The sequence below is a fragment of the Chiloscyllium plagiosum genome, unplaced genomic scaffold, assembly GCF_037043375.1.
Source record: "Chiloscyllium plagiosum isolate Xiang-an unplaced genomic scaffold, Cpla_swu_hap1 HiC_scaffold_27, whole genome shotgun sequence".
NCBI classification, from domain to species: domain Eukaryota; kingdom Metazoa; phylum Chordata; class Chondrichthyes; order Orectolobiformes; family Hemiscylliidae; genus Chiloscyllium; species Chiloscyllium plagiosum.
The window spans coordinates 6,644,508-6,659,009 of NW_028270165.1; the positions used below are offsets into that span (position 1 = coordinate 6,644,508).

The following is a 14,502-nucleotide window of genomic DNA, read 5'->3' on the forward strand; positions in this document are numbered from 1 at the left end:
GATTTAGTTTGGGATTATGGTTGGCATGGACTGGTTGGACCAAAGGTCCATGACCATGCTGTATGACTCGATGGTAAGTTCATAGTTCCTTGAAAGGGGAGTCGCACATAGACAGAATAGTGAAGAAGGTGTTTGATATGCCTGCCTTTATTGGTCAGTGCACTGAGTGCAGGAGTCGGGAGGTCATGTTGCGACTGTAGAAGACATTGGTTAGGCTACGTTTGGAGTATTGCATGCAATTCTGGTACCTGTGATCCCACCCTGACACACCATAAACCAGAGATAGTGACTGAAATTGACTCTGATACAAAATCAAATCATTAAATCGGTCCAGTGCAGAAAGAGGCCATTTGACTCGTTGAATGCATTGAGTACAGGATTTGGGAGGTCATGTTGTAGCTGTACAGGACATTGGTTCACCCACTTTTCGATTCTTGCATTCGATTCTGGTCTCCCTACTGTAGGATAGGAACGATGTTGTGAAACTTGAAAGTGTGCAGAAAAGATTGATAAGGATGTCGCCAGGGTTGGAGGGTTTGTGGTATAAGGAGAGCCTGAATAAGATGGGGCTGCTTCCCTGGAGTGTCAGAGGCTGTGGGGTGATCTTATGGACATTTATAAAATCATGAGGGGCACGGATAGAGTAAATAGGCTAGAGGAAGTGGTGGAGGCTGGTACAATTACAACATTTAAAAGGCATCTGGATGGGTGTGTGAATAGGAAAGGTTTGGAGGGATATGGGCCAAATGCTGGCAAATGGGACACTAGATTTAAATAGGACATCTTGTCAGCATGGATGTGTTGGATCAAAAAGTCTATTTCCGTGTTGTATATCTCTATGTTTATTTGATGACAGATGCTTTATTTCTGTTGATGTAAATATTGTTAGGGAAAGAGAATTCCTCTAGTAGGGGACGATAAGAATCCTGGGAGACCCCCAATTCTGGTTTACGATCTAATGAACACACTTTAAGCACCAAATGTGCATTTATGTCTCATTTTGTTTCATTTTTCTTGTTTTATTCCCTGCTCCAATGACCCTCTCAGTCTGGATGGTTCTCAGGCTGAGAATATTGTGGATTGGGCCTTGATCGACTGAATGTTTTATTGCTCTGGAAGGTGTAAAAGGGGCTCAAAGTTTCAGCAGAAAGCCAGCTGAGCTGAGAACAGACAACATCTTTCTCTGGGAACAGGGAGAAGAGGACAGAGAAATCAGAACCTGAAATCCGAGCCGACACCAGAGTACCATGTTATTAGTGCTTTGATTAGCAGTGCCAACCCTCGACCTTTACCTCGCTTCCTATTCAACTTGGATGCCACGTACCCCCTCAATATTCAGATCCAATCCTTGTCATCCTGAAGCCATGTCTCTGTAAGGCGTCTCAGATCATAATTATTCTCTTCAATGTGTGCAGTCAATTCATTCAGTTTTGTGACATTGCAGCACACATTCAGCCATACAGTCTTCAGTTTCAATTCTTGTGTTCTGTAGAATCCAGTTTTGATTGATTAGATTAGATTCCCTACAGTGTGGAAACAGGCCCTTCGGCCCAACATGTCCACACCGACACCCTGAAGAGTAACCCTCCCAGACCCATTTCTTTCTGATTAATGAACCTCACACTATGGACAATTTAGCATGGTCATTTGACCTGACCTGCACATCTTTGGACTAGGACATTTACTTTCCGTGTCCCTTTCTATCATTCTCTGATGTTCATTTCCACATCACTACATTGCTCACCTGCCTTGATACGGATTGGCCATAAAAAATGCATGTTCATACATTCCCAGTAATAGAAGCAGGAGTAGGCCATTTGGTCCATCAAGCTACTCCACCATTCATTAAGATCATGGCTCATCTATCCATCGTCTCAGCTCCTCTTACCTGCATTATCCTGACTATCCGAAATTCATCTACCATACAAAATCCCATTGAACTATGTCTTGAATATGGCTGCTTCTACTGCTTCCTTGGGCAGAGAATTCCAATGATTCACCACTCTCCGGGAAAAGCAGTTCCTTCTCCTCTGACTTAAACTTACTCCCCCTAATCTTGTGACCTAGTCTCACTCACCATAGAAACAACTAGATAGGGTGGGTCTGGGTGGCATGCTCGTCGGATGGGTCAGTGTGGACTTGATGGAATGAATGGCCTGCTTCCACGCTGTAGTGATTCTATGATTTACCGCAGTTGTGTTTGCCATGGACCACAGCACCAGAACCTCCCACCTTCTGCAAATCGAAAGACAAGTCCCACCCTGCCCTCTTGTACATGTGTTATCTAACTGCTTAATCATTTCTGGTGAATCCAGCCCACGCCTCCCGCTGCTGCCAGTAATCTTTACAAAGCTGATGAGACAATGCTATACCTGCAATACTGAAAATCATAAGGCTTCTAACGATACCAGTTGCTGATTCACCACTCCCACTGATGGACAGCATTGGAAATACAATGTTGGAGGCTGAAAGAAATGAGCAGTTTAAACAAAAACTCACATAACCCTACACTAGGCTCCCTGTTCAGCACACTTTACTGAAATCACTTCAACTCCACATTGCAACAAATTCCCACTTTCCACCAATATCCTGAATGTCCTCACTCACTCAGTTCCTGTCTCACAAATGAAAGATTTCATTGTAGCTTCTGCTCCCAGTCAGGACAAAACATCTTTGAAAGCTGCTCTGAAAGTCCAGTCTTCACAATGACACTTCTGCTTTCCTTCAGTCCAAATTGTCCGTGCTGACCAGATATCCCAAATTAACATAATCTCATTTGTCAGCACATAACCCATGCCCCTCTCAATTCTCCCTATTACCAGATGCCTTTTGAAATGCTTTAATTATACCAGCCTCCACCACTTACTCTGGCAGCTCATTCTATGCACACAACACCCTCTGCGTGAGAAAGGTGCCTGCAAAGTTCCTTTTAAATATTTCCCCTCTCACCTCAGACCTATGACCTCTAGTTTTGGTCTCCCCTACTCTGGGGAAAACTTTTCGCTATTCACCCTATCCATGCTCCTTATGAACTTCTATAAAGTCAACCCTCAGCCCCCAATGATCCAGAGAAAACAGCCCAGCCTATTCAGCCTTTCCATATAGATCAAACCCTCCAACTCTGGCAATAGCCTTGTAAATCTTTTCCAAATCCTTACAAAGGTTCGTAACACTTTTCCTGTAGCAGGGAAACCAGAACCGAATACAGTATTCCAAAAGTGGCCTAATCAATGTCCTGTACAGCCGCAACATGACCTCCCAATATCTGTATTGAAATGTACTGACCTATTAAAGCAAATATACCAAACACCTTCTTTGCTACCCTGTCTACCTGCGACTCCACTATGAACCAGCACTCCATGGTATGTTTATTCAACAACACTCCCCATCAAATGTGTAGATCCTGCCATGATCTGCCTTTCCAAAATCTATATTTCAAAATGGGGTCGAGAAATGTATAAGCCGTGATTGAATGGTGGAGCAGATCTGATGGACTAAATGGCTTAATTTCTGCGCCTATGTCGTATGGTCTCTTGCTGTCCTGGACACACTGAGAGAATTGGAAGCAGGAATACGTCATTTGTCTTTCCAGCTTTCGCCAGTATTGAACAGTTCATAACTGGATATAAATATACCTGCATCTAGATGGATAGGCTAGGACTTTTTTCACTGGAGCATCAGAGGTTGAGAGGTGACCTTAGAGAGGATTATAAAATCATGAGGGGTATGGATGAGGTGAACGGCAGGTATTCTTTCCCTAGTGTGGGTGGTTCAAGATTAGGGAGCAAATTTTGAAGGTGAAGAAAGAAATATTTTAAAAAGACATGAGGGGCACCTTTTTTTAAAGATAAAGAGTAGTTCGTTTGAGCAATCAATGTCCAGAGGAGTTGCTGGATGCAGGTACAGTTACAATGTTTAAAAGACATTTGGATAAGTCCATGAATAAGAAAGGTTCGGAGGGATATAGGTCAATCATTGGCAGGTGGGACCAGTTTAGTTTCAGAACACCGCCAGCATGGACTAGTTCAACTGAATGGTCTGTTTCTGTGCTGTATGACTCTGTAACTGTTCTGTACTGGTCTTAAAACCATTTTCTTGCATTCTCCCATAACTTCTTTGTTCTTCAAAGTCACATGAACTCAGCCTTGAATACATTCAATAATCGACCTAACTGCAGGAAGACATCCCCACTTCTGAACTCAATTCCTCTTGCTGATATACCACTTGCATTGCTCATTGCTTGCTGCACTTTCTGACAACTGGCAGTGACTGGTGTAGAAGGACACTGAGGGCCCTTTGTCTATCCACACATCACTCCTGATGAACGGCTCGTGCCCGAAACGTCGACTCTCCTCCTCCTCAGTTGCTGCCAGACCGACTGTGGTTTTCCAGCGCCACAATATTCAACTCTGATCTCCAGCATCTCACTTTCGCCACATCTCAACATATCACCATTTAAACAATGCACCTCCCTTCTGCTCTTTTTTTTTTACACTGCAAAGGCTATAACTTCACATTGTGGTACTGCATTTGCCATGTGTTTGCAAGTTGACACACAGACCTGGATCAACTTTTCCAGAGTCTGGCCCCTCCTTCGGTTCACTCTTGAACCCCAGAATGAAAACGTGATGAGAAAAACACTGTTGTACTCACAAATGTTAGACAGAGGAAGGAAGTTACAGTCTGGGGTGAAGTTTAACCTTATGTAGAGAGAAAAAAGCAGCAGCAGCTTCAGAGCTCACGGTCCAACCTCCGCATTTCCACAATGGCCGGCTCTGATTGGCAGGAGGACCAGACTCCTTCCGGTCCTCCAAGGTTCTCCACTGCTCCATGGAAAGGAGCTCGCGCTCTCCCAAGAGTATGCGCAGTGCTTTGCTGACACTGGCGATCATGCGCAGTACTTGCTGACACCGCGGAGCATGCTCAGTGTGCAGGAATTTGTTTCAAATTTTAAAGTTAAAAATCACAAAGCACCAGGTGATAGTCCAACAGACTTATTTGGAGAACTAGCTTTCGGAGCCCTGCTCCTTCATCAGCTGATTGTAGAGTATAACATCGTAAGACACAGAATTTATGATCTTACGATCTTATATTCCACAACCACCTGATGAAGTAGCAGCGCTCAGAAAGCTAGTGCTTCCAAACAAGCCTATTGGACTGTAGCCTGGTGTTGTATGATTTTTAACTTCGTACACCTTAGTCCAACACGGGCACCTCCCGATCATGACAAATATTAAGCGTCCAAAGGCGAATACGAGAGAAAAATGCCGAAGCTATTTTATTTTGCCGATTTTTTCCCCCTGTGCCTCGACATTTTATTTCTTTTGCATTTTGTTTGGCTGCTCAACGTTTCTGTCTTTTCCCCAGGGTAGAGGTATTCCAAAACTAGAGAGCAAAGGTTTAGGGTGTGGGGGAAAGATTTTAAAAGATCCAAAAGACTAGGAATAGAACATTCACCCCTTACTGGGCGAAAGTGAGGACTGCAGATGCTGGAGATTAGGGTCGAGAGTGTGGAGCTGGAAAAGCACAGCAGGTCAGGCAACATCCGAGGAGCAGGAGACTCAACGTTTCGGGCAAAACCCTTCGTCAGGAAATAGCCATGGGGAACTGCAGGGCTGTAGCGTAAACGAGTGAGTCTAAGTGGGATGCTGTTGGGAAGGTCGGTGTGAATGGCCTGGAGGGATGATATGGTTCCACTGCCTGAACCACGCGTCTTTTGAGAAGTGTGGGAGGAGTGGGTTCCAGTTCATGGGACACTGACACGAGTCCTGGAGAAGGTGGCATTTGTGCTGTCTCTCTCTTCAAATTTTGCCCCCCTGTCCATTTTCTCCCCATCCACTGCCCCCTGCCCATTCTCTCTCCTCACACCGCACCCTCTATTCTCCCCCAACCATCTGAACCCCAGCCTGTTCCCCTGTCCATTTCCCTCCCTTCTCCACAACCACCAGCGACCCCCCAACACACGCCCCCAACAATCGTCCTTTCTCGTGCCTCAGCCCTCTTTGATCGCTGTATGAAGTCTTTCTCAGGGGAGAGAGAGAATGGATGGTGATGACTTTACCTGGGAGACACGGCATGTGAGAAATAGCTGATTTTTAAAATTGAGAATAACTAAAACCATATATTCAGAAACTTCGTTAAAGTCGGGAAAAGTGTTATTTTTTTCAAAAAAAAGCTGCAGAAATCTTTCTGAAACTTGCATTGATGTTTGTGCAGTTAGGCCACAACAAATAACAGGCTGTAAGGAGTGAATGAGTGAATAAAAGACAAGTCCAACCTTGCCCTCGAGGAGAAAGTGAAAAATGCAGATGCTGGAGATCAGAGTCGAGAGTGTGGTGTTGGAAAAGCACAGCAGGTCAGGCAGCATCCAAGGAGCAGGAGAATCGACGTTTCGTGCATAGGCACTTGGCACTCGGCCATCGCTCCTTCAACCCCCCTGTGATGGCGCGTGAACTCGCTGGTGCCTCCGCAGGTGGGAGGAGCAGGTGAATCCCTTCTGGCACATACAGCAGGTGAATGGCCTCTCTCCAGGGTGGACCCGCTGGTGGGTCAGCAGTGCAGCTGACTGAGTGAAACCCCTCCCGCACATGGGGCACGTGAATGGCTTTTCTCCCTTGTGGACTCACTCATGCGTCTGCAGATGGCTGATCCGACTGAAGCCTTTCCTACACACTGAGCAGGTGAATGGCCTCTCCCGGTGTGAATCCGTCTGTGGGTTTCCAGCAGGGATGGGGAAGGGAATCCTTTCCCAAAGACCCCACATTTCCAATGTTTCCCCTTTGGAGAGAACTTTCCTTGTGTTGCTCTGGGATTGAAATTACAATCAGAACAGGTACATAGCCTTTCCCACCTTGAGGGGTGAGACTTTGATTCCTCCAAGCTGAGTAAATGGTTTGAAGCACTTTTCACAGTCAGCGCACTGAATCTCCCTCACTCGGTGTCTCAGTATTCTTCCTGCCACAGGACTGTCCAAAATCTCTCAAACAAACAAAAGCAAACATGCCTTCTTGATTGGAATGGCTGCTGATATTCAAGTCCCAATGAATCAAGTGGCTCTGTCAGAAGTTGATGTATAATTTGCTATAAGATTTCTTTCTGCACGTCTTCCTGCAAAGACAAATCACAAAATAAGTGATCACTGTCAGTACAGTTAATGAACATAACATTGGTGGCGCTTCCTGTAGACTGCGAGATGTCTGCTGATCACATATTATCCAGGCCACAGAAACCTGAAAACCCTCATGCTGCCAGATCGGCTTAGCTGTGCATGGAGGAAAACTTCATTTCAGTGACAATAACATGGAACAAACTGCCTACAAAGATGCTGGAAATGGAGCTGAATCAAGGATATGAAAATGAAATGTTCAGGCTGCTTGAGAAAAGAAAGGCAGTAAAATTGCTGAATGACTTCCTGCTGACCTGTTAAATAAAAAATTATGACAAAAAAAGGACGTAACTCCATTACTACATTAGAAGGTGAATAATAATTACAACAGAAACTTTTACAACAGCCAACAATATCAGATATACACCATATAGAACAAAGAACAAAGAAAGTTTACAGCCCAGGAACAGGCCCTTCAAGCCTGAGGCGATCCAAATGTACTGTCTAAACCTGTCGGTCAATTCCTGAGCATCTGTATCCCTCTACTCCCCACCCACTCATGCATTTATCCAGACGCATCTTTAATGTATCGACCGTGCCTGCCTCTACCACCTCTGCTGGCAACGCGTTCCAAACGCCCTCCACCCTCTGTGTGAAGTAAAACGCGTTTTCGCTTTGAATAAGTGCTGCCCTTGCCGCGTTCATTGCAATGGTAGTTTTGCCTCATTCCTAATTCAGGCAGTTCGATCTCGTTTAATGAAGCTGCTTTTTGAGAGTATTGACTGGCCCTTTTTGCACAAAGCAGTGTAAGAAACAAGGGCTCGTCTGGGATTTGAACCCGGGATCTCTCGCAACCCCACGTATCAGAAAACCCGAAGCGAGAATCATACCCCTAGACCAACGAGCCACAGGCCGCAGGCGCCCTACATTTTTTGAGCAATGTGCCAATCCCTTAACTGCTGCTCAGTTCCTTGAGAATCTAACCTTTTAGTTGTGAACATGAGGAAAGGATCAATCCTTTTCTAGGGTGCAACTGTATACGTGCCAAACTGAGGGAACACACAAGGAAAATAGCTTTAAGAGAGATAGAAAGTATTTGAGCACCTTTGGAGTGTCTGCTCCCTCCCAGGATTCACTCCAGGTGCTACAAGTGAACAGTGTTTCACCCCCCTACCTCCCCTTTCCACTCGCTGCTGGAGGATGGTATATGGAAAGGGGGAGACATTGCTTTGCTCGCAGATGTTGCCCAGAGGGAGGGAGTTTCACTCTGAAACTGACAGGGCTGCATCCGCATTGTGACGTCAACAATGGAGGGCGGGCCGGACAGCTGTCCTGCAGATGAGGCACGTGTGGAGGGGAGGGCACTTTGCAAATCCCATTCTCCTCCAAGTCCATGCAGATTGAGTTCAAGCAAAGCAAGGGGTTTAAATATACTATAGAAAACCTCCTTTGTGCCTTGGGAAAACTCCGGCCGCGGGAAATGCAGTGTTACAGATTCAAAGTAACAGAAGCAGGAGTAGAGCATTTGGTCAAGCCTGCTCCGTCATTCATTAAGATCACAGCTCCACCAACCTGGACTATCCCGACTACCCTTAATTCCCCTACCATGCAAACACCCATCCAACTGCGTCTTCAATAAACTTCATGAAGCTGTCTCAACTGCTCTCTTGGGCAGAGAATCCCATGGAGTCTCACAGAGTGACACAGATGTACAGCACGGAAACAGACCCTTCGGTGCAACTCATCCATGCAGCCCAGATATCCTAACCTAATCTAGTCCCATTTGCCAGCACTTGGCCCAAATCCCCATAAAACCTTCCTACCCTCCAACCTCCAACCCTGGCAACATCCCTGTAAATCTTTCCTACACCTTTTCTAGTTTCACAACATCTTTCCGATAGGAAGCAGACCAAAATTACATGCAATATTCCAAACGTGGCCTGACCAATGTTCTGTACAGTGGCAACGTGAGCTCCCAACATCTATCCTCGATGCTCTGACCAACAAAGGAAAGCACACCAAACGCCTTCTTTACTATCCAATCTGCCTGCGTCTCTACTTTTAAGGAACTATCAACCTGAACTCCAAGGTCTCTTTGTTCAGCAACACTTCCAAGGAACTTACCATTAAGTGTAAAAGTCCTGCTCTGATTTGATTTTCCAAAATGCAGCACCTCATATTTATCTACATTAACCTCCAACTGCCATTCCTCAGCCCACTGGCCCATCTGATCAAGGTTCCGTTGTGATCTGAGGTGACCTTCTTTACTGTCCACTACACCTCCAATTTTGGTGTCATCTACACACTTGCTAACTATACCTCCTCCGTTTACATACAAATCATTTATATAAATGACAAAAAGTAGCGGGCCCAGCATCAATCCTTGTGACACACCATTGGTCACAGGCCTTCAGTCTGAAAAGCAACCTCCATCACCACCCTCTGTCTTCTGCCTTCTAGACAGTTCTGTGTCCAAATGGCTAGTTGTCCCTGCATGCCATGAGATTAAACCTTGCTCACCAGTCTCCCATGAGGAACCTTGATGAACGCCTTCCTGAAGTCCAGAGAGATCACGTCCATCGCTCTGCCCTCATCAATCCACTTTATTACTTCTTCAAAAAACCCAATCATGTTCATGAGACATGATTTCCCAAGCATAAAGCCATGCTGACTATTCCTAATCAATTCTTGCCTTTCCAAATACATGTAAATCCTGTCTGTTAGGATTCTCTCCAAAACCTTGCCCATCACGGATGTCAGGTTCACTGGTCTATAGTTCCCTGGCTTTTCCTTACCACCTTTCTTAAATAGTGGCACCACGTTAGCCACCCTCTGACTTCTGGCACCTCACCTGTGACTATTGATGATACAAATATCTCAGTAAGAGGCCCAGCAATCACTTCCCCAGTTTCCCACAGAGTTCTCGGGTACTCCTGATCAGGTCCTTGCACTTCCCACAACCCAGTCGACTTTTATGCATATCAAGATATCCAGCAATTTCTCATCTGTAATTTGGGCATTTTTTCAACATGTCACCATCTACTTTCTCACATTCTAGATCTTCCATGCCCTTCTCCACAGTAAACACTGATGCACAATATCCGTTCAGTATCTCCCCCCCACCCCCCACCCGCCCCCCATCTACTGCAGCTCCACACAAAGGCCGCCTTGCTGATCTTTGACGGGCCCTATTCTCTCCCTTGTTATCCTTTTGTCCTTAATGTATTTATAAAAATCCTTTGGGTTATCCATGACTATTTGCCAAAGCTATCTCATGTCCCCTTTTTTGCCTTCATGATTTCCCTCTTAAGTATGCTCGTACTGCCTTTATACTCTAAGGATTCACTCGATCTCTCTGCCGATACCTGATACATACATCCTTCTTTATCTTAACCAAAATCTCATTTTCTCTAGTCATCCAGCATTCCCCAACCTACCAGCCTTTCCTTTCACCCGAACAGGAATATACTCAGATGAAGGAGCGTCGCTCAGAAAGCTAGTGTGCTTCCAAGTAAACCTGTTGGACTATAACCTGGTGTGGTGTGATTTTTTAACTTTGTACTCCCCAGTCCAACACCGGCATCTCCGAATCAGGAATATACTGTGTCTGAACTCTTGTTATCTCATATTTGAAGGCTTCCCATTTTCCAGCAGTCCTTTAACCTGCGAACATCTGCCCCCAATCAGCTTTTGAAAGATCTTGCCTAATACCTGAGTCTTCTTCCAATTTAGAACTACAACTTTTAGATCTGATATATTATTTTCAATCACTGTTCTAAAGTTAATAGAATTATGGTTTACCCTTAGGTTTTGCACCCTCGCCAGTATGTACATCCACATTGTGAATTAGAAAATGTCCTTGTACACACTTAACAAATTCCTCTATTTGGCAGATAGGAAAATGGGCAGGAGTTATACCTTGGGTCCACTCTTCCTTCATTCCCACCAAGCCTAACCCCATTCCCACCCCAATAGTCCAACGGCACTTTCCCCTGCAACTGCCGAATGTGTGACACCAGCCCATTTACCTGCTCCCTCCTCTCTATGCAAGGGTCCAAACTTACCTTCCAGGTGAAGCAGCACTTGACCTGCACTTCCCAAAACCCAGTCGACTGCAGTTGCTGCTCATAATGTGGTCTCATCTACATTGGGGAAAACGAAGCATAAACTGGGTGACTGCTGCACAGAACATCTACGTTCTACCTGCAAAAAAGACCCTGAGCTTCCAGTTGCCTGCCAATTTCACACCCCACCCTGTTCCCTGGCCAACATCTCTGTCTCAGGTTTGCTGTAGTGTTCCAGCGAAGCTCAGCACCAGCAGAACGAAGAGCACCGAATATTACACTTGGGGAGCATACATCCCGGTCCCAATATCGAATTCAATAATTCTCGGTCCTGAAATGCATAGTATCCTCGTCCCTTCCACACACACCAAGACTTGTTATCACATAGTCTGTCATTACACACTACCTATTCTTAGCCACGAACAGTCTCCATTCACCTTCCCACGCAGATCGTTGTCAACTCCCTTTCCTGTCCAACAGTTCTTCCCTCGCTTTGGGCCCTGTCCTGATCTATCATTAACTGCATCCGCCTTCCTCCCACAATATCTTCTGCATATAAACCAACGTTTTCCCAATCACCATCAGTTCTGTGGAAGGGTCACCGGCAACTTCTGTTTTTTGTTTCAGATATGCAGCATCCACAGTTCTTTCACCTTTTTATTGAGATAGAGTTGGAACTTACTTCGAGAGACAGAAGGAGAGGTGGCAGAGACAGAACACCCATGAACTGTTGATCTCCATTGTTTCTCATTACGTAAAATCATTGCAGTGCGATCACTTCCCTTAAGCATGAATCGAAGGCTCGGGCGATCTGTGAGTTTGTGGCGCAACGGTAGCGCGTCTGACTCCAGATCAGAAGGTTGCGTGTTCGAATCACGTCAGGCTCACTGTCGTCAACTTCTTACATTTCAAATCAAGAAAGGAGCACATCACTCGGGATATCTGTTGAGCCAAATCTTCTTTGCGGAAATTTTCGATCACACGTGAAGCTTTGCTCTCAGTTTGATTTGTGAACACTGTGTCAGGGAGGTGGTGTGCCCATTGTCTGGGTAAATGCTCAGCTCCCCCAGTTCATCACGGGATTTAAACACAGCCGTCTCCCTCTGGGCAGCCGCTTCGTTCAGTTGGTGACAGCGCGGTGTGAATAACGTAATACCGATAGTTTTACAACATAATCCAGAGACTCCCAGCTTTATGTTTCAATCTATCAGGAGAGTGTTAGCGAGTTCAGATAGAAATGTTTCCCACCAACTGCAAATCCTTTCTTTCACTGGACACAGTTAAAATTATCTTGATTCAACAGGAGAAGCAGAAACTCTAGTTTGACGGCCTCTCTCCACATTAACGGTGAGCCTGAATTTTATAAACGGTGTCAGTAAAATCCAGTGGCAGACACTGATTTGGTTCAATCGATTTTTTTGCCAAGCGTAATTCACCGAGAGGATGCTGCTGTGTGAAACAGCGTGGGGAATTACTGCAGGGCCTCCTGCGCATGAGACACACCGCAACTGATGTGTTTCACCTTCACCAGGCTCAACACAATATGTAAATAAGTGTCTCATTTTGTCACCTTCTACCTGTAAATCTGCATATTATCACATTGAACATGCCCACCGAATTCCCTTTTGTGTCCATTGAATCTGCCTCTTTGTCATTGTCAGACTGCGATTTTCTGACCCCACTCCCTGTGCGAAAACGGTCTTCCTAATGTCACTTTTACTTATTTTCCTGATGACTTTAAATCTCTGCCAAATCATTCTCGATCCTTTCAGGCCTGGGAGCATTTTCACTGCATTATTTCCTCTGTCTAAAACCCTCATGACGTGGAAAACTTCAATCAGACCAGCTTTCAGCCCTCTGTTCTCCAAAGAGAGCTGCCCCAAACTTTCCAATCTCCCTTCATTGCTGACATTCCTCAGGACGGTACCATTCACGTTAACTTGTTCAGAGCTGTCTGTAATCACTTCACTTCCCCGCTTCCTGAAGTGTCACCCTCAGAATTGAGCGTAATACAGGTGGAGGATTCATTCAGACTCGGATTGCGCGGGCGAAAAATCTGCAATACTTGTTCTCACTTTGAACAAGTGTTTCTCTTCGCCGTGTTCACTGCAATGGCAGCTCTGCGCCGTCCCTAATTCAGGCAGTCCCATCTTATTTAACGAAGCGGCTTTTTGAGAAAATTCATCAGGTATTTTTGCTCAGGTCAATTTAAGGAATGATGGTTCGCATGGGATTGGAACCCGGGAATTCTCACACGGCTGCATATGCTCGAAGACCCAAAGCTAGAATCATATCCCAGACTAACGAGCCACCAGCCATGGGTGCAGCCACCTCCGGAAGCAGCTGAGACTTGCTCAGTACGAAATACATTGTGCATTGCTCACAGAATTGCAAGTAAGGAAGAGTTTCAAGAACATGTGCTTCTCAATCTGTCTCCCTGCTCCTAGGACGCTGCTGTTTGTCCCGTCCCCAGGGACCGGGCTCTCTCCACTGGTGGATAATTGAACCATTTCGTTTCTACTTGCAAGCTGTGCTGGTGGAAGGCAGAGCCCATTCACTCTTCTGCTGTCTCACACTATTACGTGATGCAGGATAAGTCAGTTACAGTTATGCGTAGGAAATGGGCAACTTTGAACTTGTTCCAAAGGTCTTGTTAACGGAGAGATAGAAAAATGCTGTGCTGCCGGGACAGAGAGAAATGGACACCAGAGACTCTTCCCTCAGGTAAATTGATATGAGTGCATTTTTGTGCAGCCTGCTTGGTGTTCAGAATTTGTCTTGACACAGCAATCCTGCAGAAAGTCTTTTATTACACGGCTGTTGGTTTCTTTACTGCAGGAAATGGATAAAAACAGCAAGTCATGTGTTTCAACTTCACCGGTTCATTGCCATCTGAGAGAAGAGGTTTCACACGAGATCAGGACACACCGACAGAGAACACGACAAGACAACTCAGAGCTCCACAAGGGTGCCAGCTCAACTGTGTTTGACTTGTGTTTCGATGTGACATATCCAGCTCAGATACTCTAAGTTTTGGGAAGCAAATGACATGGCAAGGAAAAGAATAGAGCGCCAGGAGAGACATTCAGGAAGTCGTTTGAAAGGCAAGATGCTGGACAGGACACCATCACAAATGAAAGTCGCTCCAGGAGACACTGAACAATAGCAGAGGATGGCTTTGATCCATCGACCTCGGAGTTATGGAGAGAAAATGAGGTCTGCAGATGCTGGAGATCAGAGATGGAAATGTGTTGCTGGAGAAGCGCAGCAGGTCAGGCAGCATCTAGGGAACAGGAGAATCGACGTTTCGGGCATTAGCCCTTCTTCAGGAAT

General features: G+C 45.6%; 1 protein-coding gene and 1 non-coding gene across 2 annotated transcripts in view; both read left to right on the forward strand.

Annotated features, from left to right (window-relative positions):
* The window catches only part of LOC148142974 (uncharacterized), a 247,978-nt gene that overhangs the window by 134,133 nt on the left and 99,343 nt on the right, over window positions 1-14,502 (forward strand). The window lies entirely within an intron of this gene.
* On the forward strand, window positions 11,985-12,056 carry trnaw-cca (transfer RNA tryptophan (anticodon CCA)). The gene has a single exon. It is a non-coding gene; the product is annotated as a tRNA-Trp (tRNA).